At 43.7% G+C, this 14,386-nt stretch overlaps 1 pseudogene; it reads right to left on the reverse strand.

Annotated features, from left to right (window-relative positions):
- Positions 1–1,656: 1,656 nt before the first annotated feature.
- LOC100400821 (V-type proton ATPase subunit B, brain isoform pseudogene) lies at positions 1,657–3,594 on the reverse strand (annotated as a pseudogene).
- Positions 3,595–14,386: the final 10,792 nt, after the last annotated feature.

Below are 14,386 nucleotides of genomic sequence, written 5' to 3' on the forward strand. Positions count from 1 at the left end.
GCTGGTCTTGAACTCCTGACCTTGTGATCTGCCTACCTCAACCTCCCAAAGTGCTGGGATTACAGGCGTGAGCCACCACACCTGGCCAACATGTATTTTTGTTTTATATCCAGATGTCACATTTTCTACATTAAAATATAATCATACTGACTGGACATTTACACAATGTGAAAGATAGAATGCATGGAGTAGGAAAGTTGCTATTGCACCCAAGTAACAAAGAACACAGAGACCAAACAGGAGAGAGGGCACAACTTCATAGAAGATAGCACGGGGCTCGCATCAGGAAGGAGCAGGAATAAAACTCCAAACTTCTAAATGCCACCACCTGTGCCACCAGATGACCCTGTACAGGTAGAGGTAGGTCAGAAAGCAGAACCAAATCAGAGATTTTCCAAAGGCTGCTTCTAACAGAGTTTACAATATCCACAAACGTAAGAGCTTTTGCTTCTCACCTTGCCTTCAGCATCTGGTAAACACTTTAGACACTTAAACCGCTGTTCACATGTCAGAATGTAGAGTGGCTATAGGTTTTTCTTTCTTCTTTTGTTGTACCCCAAGCAACCACTCCATCAACTATTTTGATCATGTGATTCCTCTGCATGGAAACTCAGTAAAGGTCACCAAAGACAAAGCCTTTCACTGCTATCAGGTAAATATCAGCTGTGCAAAAGTTGCAGGCTTCTGTGTGTTGTTCAGAGAGGGAGAGCTGTAAGACACAGGAATCTCACTGCATATGTACTAAAGAGGAAAAGGAAATTCCTTTTACTCATCTATTTATTGAATAAGAAAGAGCATGTAGACAGTCAAACCATCTGCTAGGCTGGGGGTGATGGCTCATGCCTATAATCCCAATAGTTTGGGAGGCTGAGGAGGAGGCTCACTTGAGATCAGGAGTTCAAGACCAGCCTAGGCAACATAGTGAGATCCTGTCTCTACAAAAACATTAAAAAATTAGCTGCATGTGGTGTCACATGCCTGTAGTCCCAGCTACTTGGGAGACTGAGGTAGGAGGATTGCTTGAGCCTGGGAGTTTGAGGCTGCAGTGAGCTGCGATCAAACCACTGCACTCTGGCCTGGGCAACAGAGCAAGACTCTGTCTCAAAAAACAACAATGACAACAACAAAACAAAACACAAACCCGACCAACCAACCAAACAAAAATAACCATTTGCTTAGAGCAACAGCACAGACCCACAGGTACATCAACAACCCAAAAGGAAACGCTCAGGAAAGAGCATCTTGGTTCTTCTGAAAGGAGACATCTTTTAGACCTGATCTGGCCCCTAATTTAGAGACCAAAGCGTTATAACTCAGAGGCTGATTGTGAGGAGGAGGTTGAGAGGTAAGGCCTAAGAGACCCAGATAATGAGGACATTATTAGGTAACTAACTATACCACCAATACAAACATCAATAAGAAAACATCTCCTCCATCCCTGCAGCTACTTTAAGCAAAGACCCAGGTTTTCTGAATAGGGGATAGTTTAAAGTCTGTTAACAGGTTTAAATCACTCAACACTGGCACAATATGTTACCTATTCTTTGTTTTTAATTATACGGTAACACGATAAACTTCAACACAAAGGTGAGGCTAGGGGAGTGCTAAAGGAATAAAGAAAACAGAACCAGTATTTCACAAGTATATTAAGCAGTGATGAAGCAGCAGCCAATGCTTTGCAGAGTCTCAAGGGTAAAATTTGCTCAGGTGCTGTGATGGTTAACACTGAGTGTCAACTTGATGTGCTTGAAGGATGCAAAGCTTTGTTCCTGGTGTGTCTGTGAGGGTGTTGCCAAAAGATATTAACATTTGAGTTGTGCTGGGAGGGGAGACCCACCCTCAATCTGGGTGAGCACCTTCTAATCAGCTGCCAGCGTGGCTGGGCTAAAAGCAGGCAGAGGAACGTAGAAGGACTAGACTGATTAGTCTTCTAGCCTGTATCTTTCTCCCATGCTGGAGACTTCCTGCCCTTGAACATCAGACTCCACTTTCTTCAGCTTTGGGACTCTTGGTCCTTCCACCACAGACTGTAGGCTGCACTGTCAGCTTCCTTACTTTTGAGGTTTGGGGACTTGGACTGGCTTCCTTGCTCTTCAGCTTGCAGATGGCTTATTGTGAGACTTCACCTTGTGATCGAGTGAATCAATATTCCTTAATAAACTGTGCTTCACAGATACATCTGTCTTAATTCTGTCCCTCTGGAGAACCCTGACCAGTACAGGTGCTCTGAGGGGTTCTCTTCAGCATATCTTTGGGGAAGATTCGGAACAGCTGCCAGCCAGTATCCAAAGTCTCATAGTGTGATTTTCATGAGGACCCTGAGAAATAATTTCCTCTCAAATTTCTGCAGAAATTCCAAGTCAAGAAGATCATCTGAGCTAAGGGCTTCTTCTCCAGCTACAGCTTTCATGGCTTGTACATCCTTCCCAATAGCTTGCATACGCTGGTTACATACATCTGCACAATCCCTCCTGGTCATCCCTTCTCCAATAGCAGACTTCATAAACAGTGATAGTTCAGGCAGCACATTGATAGGTGGGTGAATCTCTCTGTTGTGCAGCTGTCTGTCCCACTCAGGGCAGAGATGGGTGAATGATATCATTGGTAGGCATGGTAAGAGTAGGAAGTTGAGTCATTGAACAATTTCTTCATATATAGTGGTTAAATCTGTATAAGTGTAACCTGGGAAGCCTCGTCTCCCAGGAACCTCTTCTCTGGCTGTAGAAACCTCTTGAAGTGCTTCAGTAGAAGAACTCATATCTATTAGGATAACCAATAAATGCTTTTCACATTGGTATGCCAGAAATTCAGCTGTGGTCAGAGCCGGGTGAGGGATGATAATCCACCCAATAGTTGGGTCATTAGCCAAGTTCAAAAACAGGCAGTCGTTGTCCATTGAGCTATTTTCTTCAACACCAGATTTGAAGAAACAGGCAGTTTCCATGTTTACATCCCTGGAAGCAAATACAATTGCAAATTTTTCCTCACTGTAGTCTGCATCTTTGGATTTATTTAGCAAACTAGTCTGGCGACAGATTTGAGCTGTAATCTTTGTGTTGTAACCCAGCAGCAGAGAGGAAAAAAATGTTCTGCCCCGGCAATACTGCTCACATCAACTGTGGGTGAAATGCTGGTCTGAATCATCTCCTCTGGGTAGGTTTGACATTGAGGATTGATTGGCCGTCCCATGATATCAAAGACATCTTCATCCAGTACAAGAGGGCCTCTGTCAATGGGTTTTTCCAAGCCATTGAATACCCAACCAAGCATATCATCAGACACTGGTGCCTGGAGAATATTCCCAGTCCCTTGAAATACCTGAACCACTGCCTTGGAGCCACCAACTTCTAGAATTTGCCCATGTCTCTTTGTGCCATCTAATAATGTCCAGTGGACAAACTCAGCATATATGGGAAACTTAACATGATCTACTAGTGGACCATGGACTCCCGATACTGTGACATATGTAAGAAGAGGCTGGGAGAGGTAGTTCTGACTAACTGCCAGCACCTGCTCCTGAGCTTCCACCACCAGTGAGCATGGGTAGTTTGAGTGTGGCCCATGCATAACCCCACGCATTGCCTGCAGTGCCATCATCCTCTGTCTTGATGGAGCATTTTCCCTGGAGCATATTCGATGCTAAGAATATGGTGGGTACCTGTGACCCCTGTCATGGCCGCTACCTAACTGTGGCTGCCATTTTCAGAGGTCACATGTCCATGGGGGAGGTGGATGAGCAAATGTTCAACATTCAGAATAAGAACAGCAGCTACTTTGCTGAATGGCTCCCTCACAACGTGAAAACAGCTGTCTGTGACATCCCACCCCAGGGGCTAAAAATGTCGGCCACCTTCATTGGTAACAACACAGCGATCCAAGAGCTCTTCAAATGTGTCTCTGAACAGTTTACAGCTATGTTCAGGCGCAAGGCCTTCCTGCACTGGTACACGGGCGAGGGCATGGATGAGATGGGGTTCACTGAGGCCGACAACAACGTTAATGACCTGGTGTCAGAATACCAGCAATACCAAGATGCCACAGCTGAGGAGGAGTTTGAGGAGTGTGCTGAGGAGGAGAAGGTAGCCTAGAAGCTTTTTTTTCTAGGTAAAGAGGGAAGCAGTGTGGATTCTTTAGTGTGTTCTGATAGCCATTGTCAGTATGCACTTCTCTGAGTCTTTACATCTCCTCCTGCTGCATTTTAAAGCATTTTCATAGTAAGTAGCTTGGCCTAATAAAGCACTTTCATAGTAAAAAACAAAACAAAACAAAACCCACATTGTCCACATTGTCTCCCCTCTGTATTTGTCTGTTTCTGTGTACAAATTCCCCTTTTTAAATGACATCGGTCACATCATATCAATATTAGGGCCCAGCCTGATGACCTGATTTTAACTTGATTGTTTCTGTAAAGACCCTGTTTCCAATGAAGTTTGCATTCAGACATCCTAGAGGTCAGGACTTCAACACTTCTTTGCGTGGTGGGTGGGGATTCAACTCATAACAATTCAACTCACAACAAGGTCTATTGTCTGCAATCGCTCTCGGGTGCTGATATCTGTATGCTTTGTAACGGAAGCAAACCTAAGCAAAGAAAGAGAATGTATTGGAAGTATATTGGATGGCTCCTGGAATCGAAATAGAACTTTAACAATCAGACCTTGGGAGAGGCAAAAATTCCTGCACATTTCATTAAGGCCTGCCTTCCAGATGATTCTGCTTCAATATCTTTCTGGCCAAGTGTCCTTTTTCTCAAGATACAAAGTCTTGGAAGAGTCAGTTGGGTTAACCTGTGGTGGAACCAGGACCTGTTTGGGGCACGTGAGTGAAATCAAGTGACTGACAGTCTTGCTAGGGCCTCCTGGGGAAGTAGAGGGGCAGTTCTCCGAAAGAAAGTGAGGGGCAGCTACTAAAAATGGGGGAGACGTGTTATGCAGGTGAAGCCACAGGTGTTTGCTACACATTGTACTTTGTTTAAGAAAGACTTCCAGCCCAGGCGGCTGTGTTTCTAAATGCCATGGCACTTAAAGGAGCCATTTGGTCATCTGAAAAATGCAGAGTTGTGGGAAAATGCAGTGTCATGTGGTAAAAAGAGCACTCGTGGTGAAATGAGGAGAGCAGGTTTTGTTTGGCTTTTACAAATATTTGCAGATGGTATAATTCTATCCTGAAAATGGAAGGGAATCAACTGAAAAGCTCTTGGAAACAAGAAGAAAGTTCAACCAAGTATCAAGTTACTAACTGGAAATAAAAATAATGCCACACAGATCAATTAGAAAGAAAGCATAAAAGAACCAAAGATGTTATTCAACTTAGCTACAAAGGCAGCTTGTAAAAGAACAAACTCGAAAAAAGTGCAAAGGGCTTCTATTAAAAGAAAACATCAGATTCTCCTTGGAGGCGTAAAAGACAAAGGGTGGAAAGACTTGATATTTCTCCCTAGACAAATGGATTAATTCACTGAGAGATTTCAGCTGAACAAACAAAATCAATCCTGAGCCAATCAAAATTCTAATTAGGTCTTTTAACTTGAAAATATGAGTCTAAAACTCATAGGAAGAGTCCCCGTCCATCCGTGGATGTCAGATCCTCAGAGCCAAAAAGCTTCCTCCCCTGGTTTTGATTTTGGTTCTGCCATTTAATGATCTGTGAGACCTTTGGGGCAAGTAACGTAACCTCTTTGGGCCTTAGTTTCCTCACCTGTGAAGAGGGATAATCCTATCTTTCTGTTTCACAGAGCTGTGGCAATGATCATGTGAGAGAAAGTATTTGGAAGTGTCTCGTAAACTGTAAAGCACGTTTCATGCTATAGTTGCTGTTTTTATTCTCCCACCATGCCAGATAATAGGAAAAATCACAATGAAAAAGGTGTCCATGACTGTGCAAAAAGACAAACACCTCTTATTAGACTCAGATACGTGATGATTTGTAAATATTTGATTCCTGTGAAGGAGAGAAAAAGGCTAATATGAGCTGTTTGCTGCACAGTCAGGAAGTGAGGGTTCACTATCTGGTCATGGAACTGAGCAAAATGCTTATGCCTCCCCCCAACCCCATCTCCATCCCCAGACTCCCATGTTGTCATCTGTAGAATGGAAGGTTTTGGACTTCAGGGCGTTGACAGCATGAACTTTGGAGTCTCTAAAGATCTTGGTTCGAAACGTAGTGCCAGCTATTACCTTGGACAACTTACTCTTTCTTTTCTTGGGTTTCAAAATCCATCAGACAGGCATGATAATAATCTCTATTATTATATCTATTAGTATCTCTCAAAGAGATGATAATAATATCTACCTCATCAATCCTCAAGAAGACTCGAGGGTTAAAGGGGATAATAAATATCCAAGTGCCTGGAACCTAGTAAAAGCTCAATAAATGTGCATTATAACTAATTAACTATCATAATTACCATCATTATTATTACTCTAAGGGCCTTTACAGCTTTAAAATTCTAGGATAATATGTCAGAGGAAAGCGAAAACAGGGAAGAAACAGTAAAGATTTCCTTTATAGGGCTTGAGTCAGTACTTGCGAGGGAGAGATGTTTCTGGAAGATGGCTTGTGTATTCATCATAGGGCCTCATTTAACCTTGATGACTCACAACCAGAGCTCGACTGGGCCTGCCATCCTCTGGAAAAAGGGGGATAGAGGAGGAAGGAACCAGAGGGGGATAGACAGGGGAAAGCTGTGGCCTGGGGACCCTAGTCCAAGGTTTTTAACTTTTATAAAATATATGTTAAACCGAGGAATTTCTTTTTCTGCAAATAAGTTTTGAGGTAAGCACTGTTGGTTGCCAAACCAAAGCTATGCCCTTCTCATTCCTTGACGGTGCAACCCTGATAATTGTTCAGGATCAGGCAACTGAACGGCTCAGGAGAAAATGGCGCAGCCTTAGGACAAGGGCAGGAGGAAGCCTGATTACTCTGGCCAGTGATTGGTTTAGAAATGGACATGTGATACAATTCTGGCCAATGAGATATCAGGATATGTAAGACACGTCATCTTTTCCTTATCCTTTAGGAAAGGGGGACGTACCGTACATCTCTGGCAGGAACATAAAACAGCACAACCCTTATGGAGGGTACATTAGTTTCCTATCACTGCTGTAACAAATCACCACAGACTCGGTGACTTAACACACACAACTTACTCTCTTAAAGTTCTGGAGTTCAGAAGTCTCCCTCGGCTAGAATGAAGGTGTTGGCAGGGCTGTGCTCCCTCTGAAGGCTCCAGGGAGAACCCACTTTCCTGCCTTTTCTGGCGTCTGGAGTTTCGTTCCTTGCATTCCTTGGCACATGGCTCCTTCCCCCGTCTTCAAGGCCAGCAACGGAGCATCTTCAAATCCCTGTTCTGTCTGTATCCTGCCCTCTCCTCCACGGTAAAATCTCCTTCTGCCTCCCCTTTATAAGGAAACTTGCAATTACATTTAGAGATAACTTAGATAATTCAGGACACTTTCCCATTTTAATATTCTTAATCACATCTGCAAAAAAATCAGATTTTAACTGTGCAGCCTCTGACTTCTACCTTCCATTCTAGTGACAAAGTATTGAGAACATCCTGACTCACACCGATCGGTAGTTGCAAACTGAAATCGGGTTTCTTCGTCTTCCATTGCACTGTCACTCAGGCTTAAGCTACTTTTCAATTAAACTGATCCAGAAGCTCGAGAGAGAAGGAAGTAGAAAATGTTTTATTTGAATAGAAATCATTAATCTAGGCGATAGTTTCGCGTATTCTGTAGTATTCATTTGAATCAGAAGGAAAAGAGCATCTGAGATTTAAAGTAAATACAAAAAGCATCCAGAATAGAATAATCAAATCACCAAATCAAATAATCGAATTGACTCAGTTGTTGTGCTGGGATCCTAACGGGCCTCAACGTTAGCTGCATCTGACTCACAAGATTCTGGTAATGGGTCACTGATAAAGCCCAGGTAAAGCAACCTCAACCCACCCCCACAACCAGGGTCACCACATCCCGCCAATGCAAGGGAGTCAGACCAGTGAAGGCCATCCACGAAGAGGGGCAGTCTTGAGTTCGTTAGGAGAATATGTATATGCTACACAATGGGAAATTAATAATAACTAATATTTACATAGAAATGAATAAGGTGCTTCCCATTCTCTCCTTTATTTGATCCCAATAAAGGGAGTTAGATAGGACAGATGCTATTTTATAGAAGAGGAGACTGAGTCTCAGAGAACTGCTATAAAGTATCCCTGTTAGTCAGTGATAAAGAAGAAAAAAATCGATAACTTCAAGTTCTTGACTCTTTTTTTTTTTTTGAGACAGAGTTTCGCTCTTGTTACCCAGGCTGGAGTGCAATGGTGCAATCTTGGTTCACCACAACCTCCGCCTCCTGGGTTCAAGCAATTCTTCTGCCTCAGCCTCCCGACTAGCTGGGACTAAAGGCGTGCACCACCTTGCCCAGCTAATTTTTGTATTTTTAGTAGAGACAGGGTTTCACCATGTTGACCAGGATGGTCTTGATCTCTTGACCTCGTGATCCACCTGCCTTGGCCTCCCAAAGTGCTGGGATTATAGGCGTGAGCCACCGCGACCGGCTGACTTTTTTTTTTTTGAGACGGAGTCTCACTCTGTTGCCTAGTCTGGAGTGTGGTGGCGTGATCTCGGCTTCCCAGATTCAAGTGATTCTCCTGCCTCAGCCTCCTGAGTAGCTGGGATTACAGGTGTGCACCACTATACCCAAGCCCTTGTCTCTTTTCTTAATCCTCCCTTCCTCTCTTTCCTCTCCCTCCCTCTCTTTTCCTCCCTACCTTTCCTTCTCTTGCCTTCCTTCTTTCCTTTTTCTCTCCCCCTCTCCCTTCCCTGTCTCATCCTTCTTTACTTCCTTTCATAAGCATTTATTGATTCTTACTATGGGTCAGGACCTAGGCTTGAGACTGGGGGTTTGAAAATACATGAGATCTGGTTACTGCTCTGAAAGAACACAGCAGGGGGAACAGGTGTATCCAGAGTGAAAAATGGATACAATATGGAGATATTCAGAGGCAAGAATGACATTGAACTGGACCTTGAAGGATAAGTGATGTGACCAGGTAGAGATTATGGAAATGGAAAGGCATCCTAGGCAAAGGGAACAGAGAGAGCAAATGCCTTAGAAAACACACAAGCATAGATTGTTGGTGAGGCGGGCCAGAGGAGAAGTCCTGGTATCTGGGAAAGAAGGAGAGTAGGTGAGGCTGGTGCTAGATCAAGGAAGGCCTTGGAGGCTGTGCTAATAAGTTTGGAAGGTGTGCTAATAAGTTTGGAAGGCTGTGCTAATGAGTCTGGAAGGGCTGTTGAAGAGTTTCAGGCTGGGAAATGACAGGGTTATGTTTTTAAGAAAGATCATTTGGAGGCCATCGTGTAGTGGCGGATTAGCACGAGACGAGACGGGGGGCACTGAAGCCAGTTAGAAGACTCTTGCAACAGTCTAGAAGTAAGATGATAACATAAGTGCTGAGGCAATGGAGATGGCGAGGAGGGGCTTATTTCAAAAGATTGAGGAGGTGGAATTGACAGGACTTGGCAGCAGAGGTGCAGGCAGGATGATGTCTAAGGAGTGTAGAAAAAGAGATGTGGCCAAACCAGGAAGGATCAATTAACTTTCCCCCAGGGACCAGGAATGGGGAAGGTAGCATTTGAGCTGGGCTTAAAAGGAGAAGTAGAATTTTGACAGTTGGAGCAGGTAGAAAAAGGGCATTGTATGTTCAGAAACCAGCATGAGCTAAGGCATGGGGGAGCAGTGGTTCAAGGACACGCTTGGGGAGCTGAGAGAAGACTCCTGTGGCCAGTGGTGGATTATGAGTTTGGAAAGGTGGACAGTGGAAGGAGATGAAGCTGGAGGGGCTCCTGGAGGCAGATTTCAAAAGCTCTTGAATGCTGTGTATGACAGAGACATTTACTGCTCACCAAATATCTGTCCACCTACTTTCCACATTTCCTGGCCTTTTTGCAGTTGGAGGAACCACATGACTAGTTTCACTGAGGGTTTTTAAGCAAAGGCTACACATGTCAGTTCTGGGCGAAAGCATAAAAAAGTGAGTGTGAGCTCTCCCTTAGCTTTCCTGCCTTGCCATAATGAATAAGGCAGCCACGTCTTCCAAGTGCAACTTCAATATGTGGCCCCTCCATTAGTCTGGGGTCTGTGAGTGATTATGTGGAGCACACGCATTGGATATGTATCATGAGCAAGAAATCAACTTTTGTTGTATTAAGACACCAGGATTTTGGGGGCTAATTTCTTACTATAATATAACCTAACCTTTCCTGACTGATACACCAGGGTAAGAAATTCAGAATTTACCCTGGAGGTGGAGAGTAATTTGTCTTAATCAGCTTGGGGTGCTATAAAAAAGTGCCATGAATTGGGTGGCTTATAAACAAAAGACATTTATTTCACACAGTTCCAGAGACTGGAAGTCTAAGATCAGGGTGCCAGCATAGTTGGGCTCTGGTGAGAGCCCTCTCCCGGGTTGCCGACTACCAGCTTCTCATTGTGCCTCAGGTGGTGGAAAGAGAGCTAGCTTTAGCCTCTTCTTACAAGGGCGCTAATCCCATTCATGAGAGCTCCACTCTCATAACTGAATTACCTCCCAAAGGCCCCACTTCTAAATAGTATCACATTGGGGTTAGAGTGTCAGCCTAGGAATTTTGGTGGGCACAAACTTTCAGTCCATTGCATAACCTTTGACAGGTTTTAAGCAGGTGAGTAACATCAGATTTGCCAGATAACTGCCATCCAGATTGTCTCAATCCATTTATAACAGCGGTGTCATCAACTATTGTCTCATCTCAGGAGAGTCTGAGCTTCTTCTATTCGGCTCCCATTTTTCTTGTTATCCTTCCCTTATCAAGTACAGAGGCCCAGAGCTTTCTTGTCACCACTGCTCTGGGCCCAGAGCCCCATGCCCCTGCTGTGAGCTTCTAGGTTTTGTCCTGGGGCATTATGTAGGTATCGGCAACCTGGAGTCATGGGACAGGTCCACGTTGAAGTTACATGGTACTACTGGGCATCCCTCCAGCTTGGCAGGCATCAAAGTGTTTACCACTAATGGAGTGACGTGTTTACCAGCTGCCCACAGCGGAACAAAGTGTGTAGATGAATTTGGTGCAGGAACAGGCAGTTCTCTCTCTGGTTATGGCTGAGAGATCTGTGACAATGACTCAGGTTTCACCCTGCTCCTTGGTGCTCAAACAATGTCCTGCGAAGCCCTGCTTTGCTGGTTCCATTCACCTGTTTCCACTGAGCTTCAGGTCCTCTTCCTTTCTGGTAAACTGCCCCATATCAGCTCCCAGGCTGACTAGGTTCTGGGGGTAACCCTCCCTTCACTGTCGTCTTCTCCCCCTTTGCTCTGGTCTGTTTTGGGAAAATCCTTTTTTCTCCTTTTCTGGCTTCCTCAATAGTACTTCCTTCCTTCCTCTACCACTTCCTCCATTGTCTCGTTTTTCAACAGAAGATTTGGTGATCTACTAAAGCTAGAGTCTGGATCACCAGCAATTAAGCCAAAAGAGAAAAGAAAAAAGATAATTTCCTCTTCCTTAAGTGGTCAGAAGTGCTCAGCCTTCAAACTGCATGATACAGTTGGGGCAAAAATTGTGGCAGGTAGGCAAAGAAAGGGAAGCACTTATAAAACAGCTCATCCTTGGTCCTAACACAGTTTTAGCCTCCACAGCCTCCTACATGCATAATAGCACGACTTGCCTTCCCAGAAACAGGATCACCTGCTCTAAACACCGTTCGCTTTCTACCATTTAGAGTCTCTCAGTCCTGAGTTTCATTCTTATTTAGATCTAAGTTCTTTCTCTTTCATTTTCTCTCTCCCAAGTTCCTACTCCCCCAAACTCCTGTCCCTGGGGTACGCCATACAGGAGGAAAGAATTATTTAAAATCAGAGCCTCTTTACCTAAATAGGTCATACTTCACTTTAGGATGGTTCTAACCTTTCTTCTCCAGAGCAGGCTCTGGTCTTTGGCTTTGCACAACCAAAAGACCTTTAGAAAGATTTTTCTTGGCTGGATGTAGTGGCTCACGCCTGTAATCCCTGGACTTTGGGAGGCTGAGGTGGGCAGAACACAAGGTCAAGAGATCAAGACCATCCTGTCCAACATGGTGAAACCCTGTCTCTACTAAAAATACAAAAATTAGCTGCGTATGGTGGTGGGCGCCTGTAGTCCCAATTACTCGGGAGGCTGAGGCAGGAGAATCTCTTGAATCTGGGAGACAGAGGTTGCAGTGAGCCGAGATTGAACCACTGCACTCCAGCCTGGTGACAGGGTAAGACTCCGTCTCAAAAAAAAAAAAAAAAAGATTTTTTTTCAACCCTAAAAGAGCAATTTTCTCCCAAAGATGAATTCTTCTGCTAATCCTTGTAGCAGTGAGCGCACACAGCAATATGTTTGTGTCTCCACCATGTTTTACTTCTATTATTATTATTATTTTGAATAGCTAATACATACACTAGTTTAAAATTCAAAAGCAACAAAAGGATAAACACAGAAAAATCTCCTTTTTGCCCCACCTGTCAGCTACCTGGTATTCTCCCCAGAGGTGATCAGTATTACCAGTTTCTTATATATCCTTACAAAGTATTTTATGTAAGTACAAGCAAATACATACATCTTTATTTTTCTTAATTTATTTTTGAGACAGGGTCTCGCTATGTCACCCAGGCTAGAGTGCAGTGGCACAACAATCACTGCATCCTCAACTTCCTGGGCTCAGGTGATCCTTCCACCTATTCCCTGGGTATCTGGGACTAGGTGCACGCAACCATGCCTGGCTAATTTTTGTATTTTTTGTAGAGGTGGGGTATCACTGTGTTTCCCAGGCTGGTTTCAAACTCCTGGCCTCAAGTGATCCTCTTGCCTCAGTCTCCCAAAGTACTGAGATTACAGGCATGAGCCACCATGTCTGGCCCATATATCTATACTTTCCCCTCTTTTTTTATTTTTAACACACACACTGATATTCCATACATGTAAAACTATAGATATAGCTTGGCAATGCCGCCATTTTACTACATAAAAATTTCCCTATTCTTTGTTTATAATGGAATGGCATTCTACTATATGCATGTGTCATGATTTATTTAAATAATCTTCTTTCGGTGAATGTTTAGATGATTTCCATTATTTTGTTATTGCAAACAATGCTTAGTAACTTGTAAATATGCCATTTTGCCGGTTGGAGTACATATGTAGGGAAAATTCCTGGGTGGAACTGCCGGATCAAAGAGAATAGGTGTTCCAATTGTTCTTTTTCATCTTGCATCAATTTACACTCTTACTAGACATCAAGAAATTCCATTTTCCCACACAGTGCTTGACATGTATTTCTAGAAAAGTCCTTCTGGGATCATGAGGGAATTGTTTGGAGGGAGAGAACCTAGAGATACCTACGGGAGAGATGGTGAGTTCTAGGTGAAGTGGGGCTGGGGGAGAACTACTCTCTTTGGGGGTCAAAGAAGCCTTTTTAGTGGAAGATATTTTGAATTAGGTCTTGAGAAATCAAGAGCTCACTAAAAAAATGGGGAGGGGAAGGCCATGTGCCTGTGCTGGCTCTTCTTGGGAGTTTAATCTGAAGATATATATATATATATATATATATTTGAGACAAGAGTTTCATTCTTTTGCCCAGGCTGGAGTGCAATGGCACAATCTTGGCTCACAGCAACTTCTGCCTCCCGGGTTCAAGTGATTCTCCTGCCTCAGCCTCCAGAGTAGCTGGGATTACAGGCATGCACCACCACACCTAGCTAATTTTTGTATTTTTAGTAGAGACAGGTTTCTCCATGTTGGTCAGGCTGGTCTCGAACTCCTGATCTCAGGTGATCTGCCCACCCTGGCCTCCCAAAGTGCTGGAATTACAGGCATAAGCCACTGTGTCTGGTGGATTTTTTTTTTTTTTTTTTGAGAAGAAAAACATTGTATGCCTGAGGATGTGCCTTGCAGAAATTACCTATAGGAGTAAGGAACCAAAAGAAAATGTGATGTGTATATGCACTTGAATATTATTTAGCCATTAAAAAGAATGAAATTTTGTCATTTGCAGCAACGTGGATAGAACTGAAAGTCATTATGTTAAGTGAAGAAAGACAGGCACAGAAAGACAAATATTGCATGTTCCCACTCATCTGTGACAGTGAAAACCGTGGGTCTCATGGATGTAGAAAGTAGAATAGTGGCTGGGGAGGAGAGGATGAACAGAAGTTGGTTGAAGGGTACAAAAATGCAGTCAGATAAAAGAAATAAGTTCTAGGTAGTCAGATAAAAGAAATAAGTTCAGTGGCTCACACTTGTAATCCCAGCACTCTGGGAGGCCAAGGCAGGCGGATCACCTGAGGTCAGGAGTTCGAGACCAGCCTGCCTTGGCCTCCAGA

The sequence above is a fragment of the Callithrix jacchus genome, chromosome 1, assembly GCF_049354715.1.
Source record: "Callithrix jacchus isolate 240 chromosome 1, calJac240_pri, whole genome shotgun sequence".
Lineage (NCBI taxonomy): Eukaryota > Metazoa > Chordata > Mammalia > Primates > Cebidae > Callithrix > Callithrix jacchus.